We start from the raw sequence: 15,628 nt of genomic DNA, 5'->3' as shown, positions 1-15,628 counted from the left end.
AGGCGCTCGTGGAAAAGCCTGTGTTAGCCGCTTACAGGTCTGACGCGATGACGGAGGTACATACGGATGCGAGCTCGCAAGGCATGGGTGCTATCATTTTCCAAAAACAAGCGGACGGATAGTTTGAAACCCATTGCTTATTTTAACCGATGTACCACACCCGCGGAAAAGTTCTATCACAGCTTCAAGTTGGAAACCCTAGCGGTTGTCGAGGCGTTGAAGCGGTTTAGTTTTTATTTACTCGAGTTGCATTTCACCATTGTGACAGATTGTGCGGCAGTAGGATATACCTTTTCGAAACGCGACCTTATTCCCCGTATTGCTCGATGGTGGCTTCAAGTGCAGCAATATGATTTCGAGATAGTGCACAGACCGGGTACTGCGATGCGACATGAGGATGCGCTCAGCCGAGGTGCATTACCAATTGCGGAAATTTCACAAACTGCGGTTTCTGGCTCTCCAATTGCAAGATGAGTCTCTCCAAATTATTATAAAACAATTACAAGCCGACCCAAAGGAAGAGTTGCACCGAGAGTATAAATATAAAAACAACCGGTTATATCGTAGGACTCTGAAGGGCGATAGGTTAGTTGTTCCTCGAGCGGCGAGGTGGCAGATTGTGAAAAGATACCATGACGATGTGGGTCATGGCGGATTTGATCGGTGCGTCAAGGCCATTAAGGAGCAATACAGATTCGCCAAAATGACGAGGTTCATCAGTAAGTATTGCAGTTCATGTTTGCAGTGTGCGTACGGTAAGGGTAACTACGGAAAGAGAGAAGGGCAGCTGCATCCAATCCACAAGCCTGATAAACCCATGGACACGGTCCATATCGACCATGTAGGCCCTTTTCCGAAAAGTAGAGCGGGAAACAGCTATGTGCTGACCATCATTGACTCTTTTACAAAATATTTGGTAGTGAAGCCGAGAAAAACGTTGAGGTCGGCGGAGTGTATAAACATTTAGAGAGAGGTGTTCGGTACTTTCTTGGGATATCCTAGAAGGATCATCTCAGACAACGGGCTAGCTTTCGGGAGTACGTACTTCAAAGAGCTCGTTGAAGATAAACAGATCAAACATGTCATGACTGCGGTTGCCACGCCTCGGGCAAATGGACCCTGATACATAAAATAAAAATTCCTTTGTCCGGGGAGGACCATGTTAATTTGATAATGGGGGGATCAAAGACGAACAGATTAAGTTTTCCGTAGAGACAGCTGGCATCACGGAACCATAGGTGCTAGCCAGTCACCTTCACACACTTAGCAAAAATCGAAACGACCTGTCCGCGTCGCAGATGAAAACTGCAAGGCCACCATTTCCGGCAACTTCCAAGAAACAGTTTGCATCAGCTCAGCCACCACCGAAAGCCCAAACAAATAAACCGGACGACTCCCCTTGTAACGCGCGCTGCTATTGTTGCGATGGTCGAGGTCATTTCGCACGAGAATATCCGGAAAAACGGTATCGGTCGCCACGACAAAATTCTCGGAAACAAGAGGGTCAGAAACCATTGTTAGCATTAGAACATAAGAGTGTGAATTTTATCACTAACAACGACACCGCCGATTCAAAGTCATTACCGTGGACGGAAGGAAAATCAAATGCTTTATTGACTTGGGCAGTCAATGCTTGCTAATTTCCGAGGTAGCCGTGAGAACACTAAAACTCAACGCAACGAGACTCACTGTCCCAGTGGTATTGTCTACCCTGGGCGACTTCAAAATAATACCTACCCGCACCGTTCACGCTGACGTGGTAATTGATGGGATCGGTAAAGAGGTCGAGCTGTTTGTAGTGGAGAGGTGTGTAATGAATGTGGATGGTAGGACAAAATTTCACTGAGCTAGACGACATCCAGTACATTAAAACTGGCAACACTCTGAGGATTTTACAAGTTCCGCTGCAGAAAGGGGTGAATACGATCACAAGGGGCGTTGTTCATCTGGATGTGAATGATCCGGGTGTTGTGAACGAGCTGCTGACCGTGTTGAACGAATATCCTATGTGTATCGCGACGAACATGTCCGAACTCGGTGAGACCAAGACTGTGGAGATGAAAATCGAGTTGACCTCAACGCAACCGATTTTCCATGGGCCACGGCGGTACGCCGAGTCGGAGAGACGGGGGATTAAAGAACTTGTAGAGGAACTACTACGAAACGGGGTAATACGCGAGTCCTCTTCGCCGTATGCCAGTCCCGTCCTGTTGGTCAGTAAAAAGAGTGGGGAGAAGCGACTGTACGTCGATTACAGAGCACTCAACAAACTAACTGTGAGGGATAGGTACCCACTCCCTCAAATAGAGGAGCAACTAGGTCGGTTGTCAGGATATAATTACTTCACCAATTTAGATCTCTTCGCGGGGTACCATCAGGTACCAATGTCGAGTGAGTCGGTGCAGTACACTTCATTTGTTACCCAGGATGGTCAATACGAATATCTGCGAATGCCTTTCGGGCTGTGTAACGCACCCGCGGTGTTTCAACGTATGATAAACCACGTTCTGGGACAGTACCGATTTTCCAAAGTTCTATGCTACCTCGATGACATACTACTTCCCGCGGATCGCTTAAACAATCCATGGAAGTGTTGAGAGATGTGCTCGAGACATTCAAAACAGCCGGCCTGACGCTCAACTTGGGTAAATGTTTCTTCCTGTGGGAGACCATCGAATATTTGAGGTACCGGATCAGCGCGTCACTAATTCAACCGTCACGTTTGAAATTTGAGGCAGTGAAGGGATTCATTGCGCCAGGGACGTTCATCACGTGAGACAATTTCTGGGGTTAACCTGGTACTTCCTTAAATTTATTTCCGGTTATGCTGAGAAATCCAAACCACTGACGGCTCTGCTGCATAAGGGGTGCTGGAGTTGAGTCAATACCAGTACGACATTAAACACAAGGGGAACCAACGGATGCGCCATGTAGATGCCCTTAGCAGGAATCTCCCAAGCTGCGAGCATGGAGTCTGTGCGGTTGTCATTTCACAAGACGATTGGTTACTTGCCGTTCACCAAGACGACAAAGAGATCGTAACGATCAAACAAATATTAGAGTCGGGTGATAGGCAGGGGAACAGCAGGGGGAACAGAGACGTGTTTGAAAATTACACCCTAAAGTGTGGTAAGGTTCATAAGGTAACTAGCAGGGGAGCGTGCTGGGTCGTACCTAAATTAAGTAGGTTCCAACTACTAAGAATGGCGCATGATGATTCAGGGCATGTGGGGGTTGAAAAGACGTACGAAGTCTTAGCCGAAAAATTTTGGTTCCGTCACATGGGACGATTTGTCACCAAGTATGTGCGGAATTGTTTACATTGCCTTTTCTTTAAACCACCTGCAGGAAAACCGCAGGGGTCTTTACACCCGATCAAGAGGATCCCACAACCATTTGATACGGTTCACGTGGATCACTTAGGTCCGTTCGTGAAGACCAAGAACGGGAACGTACACATCTTAGTAATTATAGACGCATTCACCAAATTTATCTTGTTGCATCCGGTAAGAAGTACAAAAAGTAGGTATGTAATTTCGTCATTTCGCGAATTTATCAAGCTATTCGGGACACCAAAACGCATAATCAGCGATAGGGGTAAAGCGTTTGATAACAAGGCCTTCCATTCCTTCTGCAGGGAGCTGCCGATAACCGATCATCTAAATGCTACCGCTATGCCACGGGGTAATGGTCAGATAGAGCGTTATAATCAGGTTTTACTCGACACGTTATCGACCATGGGGGCGGATAAAGATGACAATGAATGGAACCGTAATCTCACGAATATACAGTTGGGTATCAATAGCACCCTGAACAATGCTATTGGTGTCATGCCCAGTGAGGCGCTTATAGATTTTAGAGTATGTTCGCAGAGTCTGATGAAAGGAGCAGAAGCGGATGAGCTGGAAGCACCACTAGTCGATGTGACGGCCATACGTTAACGCATGGTGGAGCGCACGGAGCAGTACCAATCTCCACAGAAGGAGCGGTTTCGACCAACGTCGTAGGGAGCCTCGGAAGTACGTTGAAGGGGACCTGGTACTCATATGGGTGACGTTGCTAAGCAACGAGTGCGAAAGTTACAGCGTTGCCATATCTAACAGATGACAAAACTTATCGATGAGATTTGTCATCTCACGTAATGTCAAGAGTGGCGCATTTAAAAAAATTTGTGACAAAATGCACGTGAATTTTCTCACTGGTGAGAAAACTCACCGACTTCGGGTAGGCCCCCGGGTCGTTACGAATAATTTCATCAACTGTTTTTGCTTCGTTAGACTTCAGAACCTGAAAATTACTATTAAACTTTGTGAATTCAGAACGAAGTAAAGAGGTTTCCCCAAAAACACACTTACCAACCCTCTGAAATGGATCAGAAAGATAATATTCACTTTCAAGGCTTATTTTGAAATTTTTACCATCACAAAAACAAAGAACTTGCCATATTAATTATGAGGGCTTCCCAAACACCACTCATCACTCGCTTACGCACGCGTTCAATTAATGAAAGTAAGCACCAAACTACAGGGTGAATTCGAAATACGTCACGTCACGTCACAAAAGTTGAGTACGCCCCTGATATCACGTTAGGACGGATAGTAAGATTTAAAAAGTTATCGAGTGCAACGCAAAAAAGGTGCAAAAAGTTTTGTTACGCGGGTGCTAGTACCGCGTGCGTTGCGTTCAGTGCGACCTTCGGCTATTGTTTGTTTCGAATTTTGCGTCTCAGTGTGCCATTATCATGGAAAATTATACCAATAGTGAAATGACGCATGTGGTACTTTGTTACGGAAGTGCAGATGGTGTTGGCTTCAGGGCACAAGCTTTGTATCGCGAAAAGTTCCCGGCGCGTCGTGTTCCACATTTGCAAACATTTCTGGTTGTTCTCTACGAGAAAATGGTACTTTTCGATTGCATTCGCCAGCAAAAGTTTTGTGAGTGATTCGAATGTGCGTCGAGCAACCTGATTTTATGCGAATAGTGTTGTTATAGTATATTAAAGAACGAGTTTTATAAGGGTTCATTTGGCGCACGAGTCCCAAGTGTAGAAAACGACCCGTAGGGGAGTTTTGTATGGGACGAGTGCGCCAATGGCCTTATAAAACAAGTTTTTTATGTTATTTTTTCGAATTTGCACCCTTTTTTTAATTTTTAGATAAAAAAATTAAATTTTCAAATTCTAGGGAATTTTTTATTAATTGGTAATGGTTTTGTAACCACACAGCCACTTGATTTTCAAATTTAAATTAAAGTTCTTGTTTGACATTATTCGTCTTATTTTCTAATAAAAATATAAAAATACTATGGAGGAAGAGGGTTTATTGTGTACGCCACCCGAAATTCGGGAACTAGCCGAAGCAACAGCCCAAAGTTTACTACCAGAGAAATCTGAAACGGCGTACAAAAAACAATTCCAGAAATTTGAAGATTGGCGTCAGGAAAATAATATACAAACGATTTCTGAAAATGTCCTTTTGGCCTACTTTGAAGTACAGCGCCAAAAATACAAACCATCAACGCTTTGGACAGTTTACTCAATGCTGCGAACTTGTTTGACGATCAATATGAATATTGATATATCGAAATATTCAAAGCTCCAGGCTCTCTTAAAAAGGTCATCACAGGGTTACATCCCAAAAAAATCTAAAATACTAGAAGAGACAGATATACATACATTTATTCGTGAAGCGGGAGATGAAAAGTATCTAGCGATGAAAGTGTGTAATCTTCATATTTGTATTTATAACTCTGTATCAAACAATGTTATTTACTTTAGGTAATCTTAATTATGGGCTACAATGGCGCATGCAGACGCGAAGAGTTAGTTAATATCACAATAGATGATATAGAGTTCAAACAAGATTTAATAACTGTCTCAATACCAAGGACTAAAAACTATTTACCCAGACTGTTTGCAATTACAGATGAACGATGGATTTTCCTTACAACAAAATATTTCAACTTAAGGCCACAGAAAGTCACTCATAGGCGTTTTTTCTTGACATTTCGACAGGGTAAATGTGTAAATAGCCCCATTGGCATTAATACAATGGGGAAAATATCCAAAGAGATAGCTAGTTTTCTGCGGCTTCCAAATCCTGAGCTCTACACTGGCCACTGTTTCCGCAGGTCAAGTGCAACACATCTTGCAAATCATGGGGGGAGTTTGTTAACAATTAAACGCCATGGGGGCTGGAAATCGAGTACAGTAGCTGAAAGTTATGTGGATGCATCCCTAAAAAATAAAATAGATGTGGCACAAATGCTTAGCGCCCCAACCACTGTAAATCTACCTGGCTGCTCCACTGATCCAGATCCACCAGCCCCAACCACTGTAAATCTACCTGGCTGCTCCACTAATCCAGATCCACCAATGGAACTTTATAGAAATAACGAAACAATTACAGTTGACAACAGCAATAATAATGTGCCAACCCTCAACATCCATGCCCATGATTCGGCAAGTGTGACAATTAATATATATAATTGTTCAGGTCACAAAAATAATTAAAAGTTTGGTAATTATACAGTTTTTCATTTTTTTCTAGGAATTATAAGCATTTGTTCGTACACTATTGTAGTATTTTTTGCTCTCAATCTCAACACAAGTAGGTAATAAAATGATACAACCTCTGATACAACAACCTCACAACGTCACGACCATTTTCTTACTAAAACAAATCAAATTCAAGGTAACGGTAACGGATGCAACTACATCTGCAACAGATGTTACACAGGACAATTTGTGATTGCAGAACTACGGTTTTATCATAGTTTAGAAAACTAAAAAGTACCCCTCTACGGGAGTAAATGACAATAATAATACACTGAAATATTGATAACAATTTTATTCACACAGCAGATATGTAAACACGAATCGTAATTCGTAAAACCTATCGAAGTAAAAACGTCTATGCAACAATTAAAGCACTTCTTAACAAACGTACATAATAAAATCATTAAAAATTAAAAACTTCAGTTAATAATAATGTTGAAATTGACATGTGACGGCCATATTGATAGTTGTGCCAGAGATAGGTACCAATTTTTAAAAACAAAATTTTCCTAGAGATCTATTAAACCACGAGTGCTTTAAGAGATAGCCATAAACGACTCCAAATTGAATACAATAATAGACCTATTAGAGACGCAAATTCGAAAAACGGAGTTTTTAACACCCATATTCATCAGCGCAAATCCCGGACGATGCAGCAAGTTTTGCAAGGGTTCGGGACAATCAACATCGAAGGGCACAGGCGTGTATTAGAAATCACGACCGACATTTTGAACATTGTGTCTAACATTTGTAAGTACGGTAGTTGTGGTTTTTGCTTTGACTTTTCCTTTCACTTGGTTTTCACTCTTAATGTTACACGTTTTTGCGGCTGTGTGTTTAAAGTGTTTTTCGGCTATTTCATTCAAAACAAGGTTTTGTAAAAATTTTATTGACCTCAAAGAAAAACAAACAAACATCTAAGGTTAACAATAAAATTCAACGCAAATTTTGAAATTGCCTCCTGCCAACCATTTAGCACTCACCTACTGCTTGACCAGAATAGCTTGGCGGATAAGATGCGCAGAAAAGGAAACGAGCGAGTGTCTGTACGACAAGGATATGACTACGCTTGTAGGTACGGTACACTCAGTGAAGCAAATCTGCTCAAAACAGCCCGGATATGCTCTTCACTTGAAGCCCGTTTCGCGCGTTTGTACACGATCTGAACACTTCCAAACACAACAAGCAAGTGCGCTCCGCTAGTGGGAAGGACTTCAGTCCACAGCGTCACTGGCCAAGCTGTTCTGGTCGACCTGTACAATTTGTACACTGCGCTCAATAATGTCAGGGCTTATTTGTTCCGTTTCAGCGCGCATTCTCTGCCGCAAATCTTCTAAATTGTTTGGTATATTAAAATAAACCTTCGATTTTAATAACTAAACCCATAGAAAAAAAATGTATACCTTAAAAATTAAATTAAATTTTCTCAAAAAAATGTCATTTTCTCAAAAAAAAAGTTATGTAAGGTACAATTTTGTTCACTCATCGTTTAGGTAGTACGAAAGTCTATCAGAAATAGAAGAAAAAAGTAGTGGTTGTCATTTAAAAAAAATATTGATGACGTCATAATTAGGAGGTGAAAAGCTGTCAACATAAGTGAAGTACTGACGAATATGCACTTTAAAAACAAAGTTGACGTCTTCGAGCATTTTTCTCAGAAATTAAAACTTACAGTTTTATCGAATTTATTCCGAACTTCATGAACGCACTGTATATTTCTATATCACTCAGGGCTACTCATGGTTTATTCTACAATTGTGGTTTCAAACAGCTTTAACATTTGGTACAAGTGCAGCTTGTCGTAGAGACGAGCCAAGTAAAATGACAGTGCATGATGTTAAAGGCGGAGGTGATGTAATTATTGTATTAATTCCTAGCACCAAAACAAAACATCCCAGAAGTTCATGTGTTACTGAACCACCGTGGTTGAACATAATTAGGAAATACATGTCTTTAAGACCATTTGGCACGCCATAGGATAGAGTTTTTCTTTACTGAAAAAAAAAAAATGCACAAGACAGCCTGTTGGTGTTCGTACTTTTGGTGACATGCTTTCTAAAATAGCCACATTTTTAAAACTGGAGAATCCGAAACAGTATACAGACCACTGCTTTCGAAGGAGTAGTGCCACAGTTTTGGCTGGCCATAGAGCCGACATAACAATAATTAAAAGGCACGGCGGGTACCGAAGCACTGCTGTCGCTGAATCATACTCTCGTGTCAAAAATAAATTACTCCCTAGAATTCGAACGTTTTTCATGTTGTGTGAAACTAGAATTTTCAAAAGTAATTTTGAATGCTGAATGTTGGTTATTATTTATAAAAATGTAGTAATTTGAATAAAAATTTTGCAATTTTTGTTATACCTACTGGAAATATTTTTCTTTCCACACAGAGTTGTCAAAAATATTTCCGGAAATATTTTATGTATCCATGGTAATAACAATAAACGTAGCTTTCTCATTGGAAAGTAGATTCATGAATGCGATTTTCATATATACAAGGTGTTTGGGATATAAGATAACAAACTTCTCCCGTGTAAAGAAATTGACAAAATAAAACTTTTATTCTAGTAACATTTTTTAGTATGTGTTATACTTTTCTATTTACCATTTTTTCAATTTGAAAAACCACTGTTTGAGATCCACCGAAATTTCGGAATTAATGTTGTCACCCACTAAAGCCGAATCGAACCGAACCAAATCGAACCGAAAATATTAGACCGAACGGAATCGAATCCCTATGTGCCCACTTGTTCGTACCTTCGTGCAGGTGAATCGAGTTGTGAAGTTTTTATTTTAATGATAGCCTTGTTTTAACTCATTTAAAAAATGTCGACCTCTACAGACGATGTTAAGATCGTAGCGGCTTTATTAGCCGATGAAGATGAATTAAAAAAAAAAAAGAAAAGAAAATTTTGGTTACACCACCACCAGTATTATAAAGTTCTTCATACTTTTTCACTTCCAAAATTAACTTTTCTTCATCCATAATGAACAGAAAATTTACTTTATTGAACAAAAATGGTAGACACGTGAAATGCACAAATTTAGAAGACACTTCATGAACAGGTTCTCTACCCTTACCATGTCCAAAGGGTTCAAGCGCTAAGACCGACTGATTTTGCTCCTCGGCAAGCATTTTGCGAGTGGGTTTGTGAAAAATGTAGACACGATCCTGAATTTGCAAGTAAAATTTTAGTTACAGACGAATCATGTTTTACTCGCGCAGGTATTTTAAATTTATTTTAAATTAAATTACAGAGTTATTTATTTTAAATTAAATTATAGAGTTATTTCCAATGGCAAGATCCGAGATTATTTTGTTAAAAGTTTCACCAGTTATTGCCGTCGTTCTATGAAGACGTAAATAAGTTTATAAGTCCGCCATATTGGAAAAATCCGCAAATGGGAAACATTGTTTCCGAAATAAAAACACATGCCCTTTCAAACGGTAAAGTCAAATTTCCATGTTCCCTTATTATTTTTTCTACCTACCTGTTGCGTACCACGAATCATCTGATTTGCCGATGGCACCGCGGGCGCATTTTTGTGTTTATGACGAGCTCTTATACCGGGTGATTCAGTTTGGTATTCGCGGCCCTACATCTTTTTTGTTTTAACAAAAAAGTATAGCAAACTATATATATTTGTAAATCGCTTGTGAAACTACAATAGATGATGTTGTCAAATCTTCTCTACGATGACATACAGGGTGTCCCAAAATTGGCGTACAGACTACTTACTACCTTATCGAGAATGCTTAAATGTACCTACATGAAAAAAATATGGAAAAAATGTTTCCGACAAAAAAATCAATTATTTTTATTATTATTATTAACGGTAATACAATGTAAACAAAGTTATATTCGTACATCATTACCTTGCAATGTTACCGTAGTGGATTTAAAATATTTTTTTCAATTTCCAAAGCTTCTAAATTCTCTATTATCCAGGATTAAATATTGGTAGTGACTGATCTTGTACTTTGTAATAATATGTACGACTAGAGGTAGCTGTCATGACAATTTCACACATATATTTCAAAATAATTGACGTGTTAAGTGCCACTTTCAAAGACCGCCAAATCAGCAAATAAGTCCAATAGAATTTTTTTAATATTTTTCTGACGCTTACGGTAATCTCTTCTACACCGTAGTGTACCGTTAGTACGCCATTTTTGGTACACCCTGTATGTCAAAGTTAAGACAGTCAACTTTTTTTTTTAATAGTACACTATACATTTCTTAGCCTATTCTTGTAAAGCTTTTTTTTCTACATTTGAATGTGTAAAAAAAGTTGACACTTGCAATAGGAAAAAATCGAGAAAAAAAATAAAACGTAACGTTAACGCCATTGTGTATGGGCCTTTACATCATAACATCAAAATTCGACTTTATTACTAAACGAGAATGGGAACTTCAATTAAGCCCGTCAGAATGGCCAACAATGGCAGAAATGTTAACATTCCTAAAAAATCGGTATCATTTTTTAGAGTCAATGGATGTCACCAAATAGGATACCCACAGGCAGAATTCAAAATTTAAGGTATCAGCAAAAACAAGCCTGCAAATATCTGCCACCAACGATCAAAATTGTTTCATTTGCGCAAAGACACATCGGGTTTTTCAGTGTCCAGATTTATCAGCTTCAGACAGATTCAAGAAAATAAAAGAATCAAAGTTATGGACAAATGGCTTTGGGACAAATCACAATGTTCTTACTTGCAAAGGTCGCTCTTGCAAATACTGCAATAAAAAACATAGTTCCTTATTACATTTTTCAAAACCAGAACCAGAAGTAGGTAGTTAGTACTCTAAATCCATCTGCGGAGAATTTTAATCAAACGAATACCTCATCAGCGTCAATAAATAACTGCTCAGCACAATCTTTATCATGCAATGTATTATTACCCACTGCCCTGGTTAAAGTGTATGACCTGGACGGTAACGTACACCAAATTCGTGCCCTGCTAGATTCAGGTTCTCAGGTTAATCTAATAACTGAAAATTTGTGTAAAAAATTGAAATTAAAACGTAGAATGGCCAATTTTTCAATTACTGGGGTTGGTCAAACGGTAACAAATGTGACTAATACAGCGCAAATCAAGATTTTTTCGAATCATTTACAATATTCCTCTGTACTGTCGTGTTTTATATTGAACACAAAAAATTACTGCAAACTTACACATCACGCGCAGTCATCTCGTGAACGTAAAAATTCCACCAACATACAATCTTGCAGATCCAAATTCAGTTATTAATTGTCTGTCAGTTGTTTTGGGAATTGCTATGTCCAGAACAAATAAAATTAGGGCGCAATCAACCAATTCTACAAAATACCCAACTTGGATGGGTAATAAGCGGAATAGTACCGTCCATCGGTCAACCTACTTTCCAGAATTGTAATTTCACACGATCTCTCGAGGATCAGGTAGCTAGATTTTTGGAGGTCGACACTCTAGATCATAATCATAAACCATTGACAATCGACGAAATTACGTCCGAGAAACACTTTATAAAAACACACAGCCGGGCCGCAGATGGTAGATTTATTGTTCGTCTTCCGTTTAGGTGTGAGACTGATCACTTGGGACCATCTAAAGAGACGGCAATAAAACGATTCGAAGGCGCCGAACACAAATTCAACAAGCAGCCAAAATTTCGAGAACAATATACATACCAAGTTTATGACCGAGTACTTACAGTTAGGACACATGGAGCCGGTACAGTCTAATTTGCCAGACAATCCAAAACACGTTTTTTATTTACCTCATCACGCTGTCATAACTGAAGGTCCAAACACTCAAAAAATTAGGGTCGTTTTTGATGGATACTCGAAATCAGCTAACGGAATTTCATTGAATGAAAAACCCTCCACCACCCGGCGGCACGGCAATTTTGCCGGATTACATACACTATTACTAAGTAATAGTGCAGTGCTTATCAACATAATTACCGGCGTCTCGGCTCCACATTTTGACTTTTTTGTGTTTTATGTTCTGTGTTAATGTTAAGGAATTTTCTCACGATATGACATGAGTATAATAATATACCTTTTTGAATTTCAACCACCAATGTGTTCTCAAAGTCCAAAATTTTTAAATTTTTAAAAAGAGATTGCGGTACTATTCCCGTTGCTGAAATTATATAAACTCGGTACAGGTTGCAAAGACACACTTATCATTTGCAACAGCACTTTTATGGCATTAGTCATTTGAAATTACTTTAAAACTGTACTTATAAGGAAAATATTCAACCCAAGCTATGACTTTCTGGTCCCTTTGTGCCTTCATTTGGTTCAGAAATATGAAAAAAATGCTGTTGCAAATGACAAGTGTGTCTTTGCAACCTGTACCGAGTTTAGTGAATTTTTTTTAATAAACAATTGTCAATGTCAAAATTAAGTAAAAAAACCACCCTCAAATGTGCGCATATGGACCAGCTGTATAACAATTTGACACCAAATCACAGTTAAGGTTATGTTCACTTCACTTACTGTACCTTTCTTCCGCAAATTCATTTGCAAAACAAATTGAATGAGAACACAGCAGAAATCTTTTTCGAATTTGAAATAAATTCTCGCTCGTCAGGGCGCAGGCTCAGTTACATTAAAAAAATGTTGACACTCAGTGTGACTAACCGTATTATCATGAATATCACTGTTTGGCTCATACCAACATGACAACGTTTTGACAATTGTTTATTAAAAAAATTCAATTATAAGTGATACAATCGAAATTTTTTCTAAACACCAGAGATTTCTCATAGCAACGGAGAGTTCTAAATATTTATTAATTTTTGTGTTATATGTCTGTGTTATATTGTGTGAATTTGAAACAGCTATATCTAAAAGATATGCTTGCTTTTGTTGTTTATTTAAAATAATAATGTCTGGTCTGTTATGCTAAATATGAATGTCACTTAAAACTGTACGATCAAAATATAATTTGTAATTGTCATTTTCCGAACAACTTTCTGGTTTATAAATACAGGGTTATTATAAATGTTTGTAGTCCAAGTAGGCCATGAATTTGTGCCGTCTTGTTTCGATTGTGCGCTGTATCTAGTGGAATATTGGCATGAGAGCTCCTGACCAACTGAAACAGTAAAAGTCACTGTCAATGTTAAATCACTGATTACCGCATTTTTTTCCTTCGAATCAAAATAAGTCTTCAGTAAAAGCTAAAAGTGTTAAGACCACATTCGACCATAGCAGACGACGACGAGTATACAACAGTGATCAAGGTTAGGTTAGTATAATTCTGTAAGTTTCAAGTAAATTTATTTTCATGTTAACTGTCCTTTTCCAAATTATCTCTTCTAATTATCAGTTTCTCCTAAACACATTTTTTTAGGATAAAGGATTTTTAGGATTGCAATGGGGTACACCGTGGAACAGACTACTTTCATTATTATGATGAAAACAGAATGCAATCATGTAAGGATCAATATCTCGCAAAGTTACCTAATTTAGAGATGGAGGAACAATCTTTAATGACCCACATTCGATGGATTGTGAATAGACAAAACTAGAGATGTTTCAAAGGAAAAGTCATCGAGAAGGCTTCAAGTTGGTGAAGTTTTGAGAGAGAGAATGGAACAAAATCCCAGAACATAATTGCTGAGACTGTCAGCATAGTCAAGTGTACCACTGAGCACATGTCAGAAAATTGTAAAGAAAAGATTACATTTGCACCCTTATAAAGTGTTATTGTTTCAAGAACTGAAACCAGCAGATTATCCACGTCGTGTTGCATATTGCAGCTGGTTTTTAAACAACATGAATGATAACAGAACTTTGGATTTGTCATTCTTTTCAGACAAGGCATGGTCCTGCTGTAAGTTCATAACCTGATTGTAGTCAGGGAGACGTTAGAACTAATCAAGTATACCTCCTCTTCCATATTTGTTGCTAATTTCGTTAACGACTATTCCAGATTGGATCAACGCATGCACGGAACCTGTCTGACGTCGTCCATCTTGTGTATCCTGCCCCTCCACATTATAACATTGGAAATTATTTAATGCACATCAACAACAATAAAACTTTGCTGGACAGTTAAATAGCTTTAATTTGTTGCCATATAACACATAAATAAAATGTCTATTTACAATGATTTCATTCTCTCATTTTCCATCAACAGTTTTGGAATCTTGTGGTACGTAACATTGTTTCCTCAAAACTTTTAAAACAAAAATGATTCAGTACCCATTGAATAATTTAACAGCAACAATTCAGTTCGACACAGCTGTGGTTGAACACCAGTGGATAAGTTTACAAAACTGAAATAGAGAAAATTAAATTTTATTGTCCGTATGAGATGGATTGAACCATATGAACTTTAAAGTTCACTTTAATAACAAATCCCGTCTTGATGGATTTTAGTCGCTGTTACTCACGGTATTAAAACGTTGGAACAATCTCTTTAAACGAATCTTCACTGTTGTGGTTAATAATTCAAAGAATTTTTTGAAGGTAAACATAACCTCCTAATGTCAAGAATAATAATCTACTTCGTATCATTTCCGTATTGAACTATGGAACGGCAAAAGAAAAAATTTCATTTGTTTTCATGGGCTCGTTGACTACAAACATTTATAATAACCCTGTATAATGTGGTTGGGTATCCTTTAATAAGTTGAATTTAACTGAATGAAATACTACTAAAGGGTCCCACGATTCAGCAAGATTTATTTGAAATAATTACACGCTTTCGAACACATAAAATTGCAATTACCGCGAACAAAATCAAAATGTACCGCCAAATTTTAGTTCACCCTGATGATAGGGATTTGCAAAGAATAGTGTGGAGATCAAACTCGGATGAACCTATTCAGACATATCAACTGAAAACACTCACATACGGAACCACCTCTGCACCGTTCTTGGCATTAACTAGCTTTAGATGAAAAGGAACACTTTCCAATAGCGCATCGTATAGTACCTACTTAATGATTTTTACGTCGATGACGTATTAACGGGAGCTAATTCTGAAGCAGAAGCCACAAAATTGATAATTAATAAAAATGTTGAAAAGGGGCGGATTTAAACTAGACAAGTGGGCATTCAA

General features: G+C 38.5%; 2 long non-coding RNA genes across 2 annotated transcripts; both read right to left on the bottom strand.

Moving 5' to 3' along the window:
* Positions 1–5,659: 5,659 nt before the first annotated feature.
* LOC138126056 (uncharacterized) lies at positions 5,660–6,624 on the bottom strand. The gene is made up of 2 exons (XR_011157591.1): positions 6,294–6,624; positions 5,660–6,235 (listed from the first exon to the last, which is right to left on the bottom strand). It is a non-coding gene; the product is annotated as an uncharacterized lncRNA (long non-coding RNA).
* A 7,987-nt stretch (positions 6,625–14,611) lies between these two features.
* Positions 14,612–15,221, bottom strand: LOC138126060 (uncharacterized). The gene is made up of 2 exons (XR_011157595.1): positions 14,958–15,221; positions 14,612–14,840 (listed from the first exon to the last, which is right to left on the bottom strand). It is a non-coding gene; the product is annotated as an uncharacterized lncRNA (long non-coding RNA).
* Positions 15,222–15,628: the final 407 nt, after the last annotated feature.

The sequence above is a fragment of the Tenebrio molitor genome, chromosome 3, assembly GCF_963966145.1.
Source record: "Tenebrio molitor chromosome 3, icTenMoli1.1, whole genome shotgun sequence".
Classification (NCBI taxonomy): domain Eukaryota; kingdom Metazoa; phylum Arthropoda; class Insecta; order Coleoptera; family Tenebrionidae; genus Tenebrio; species Tenebrio molitor.
This window is presented reverse-complemented; position numbering and strand designations above follow the sequence as displayed.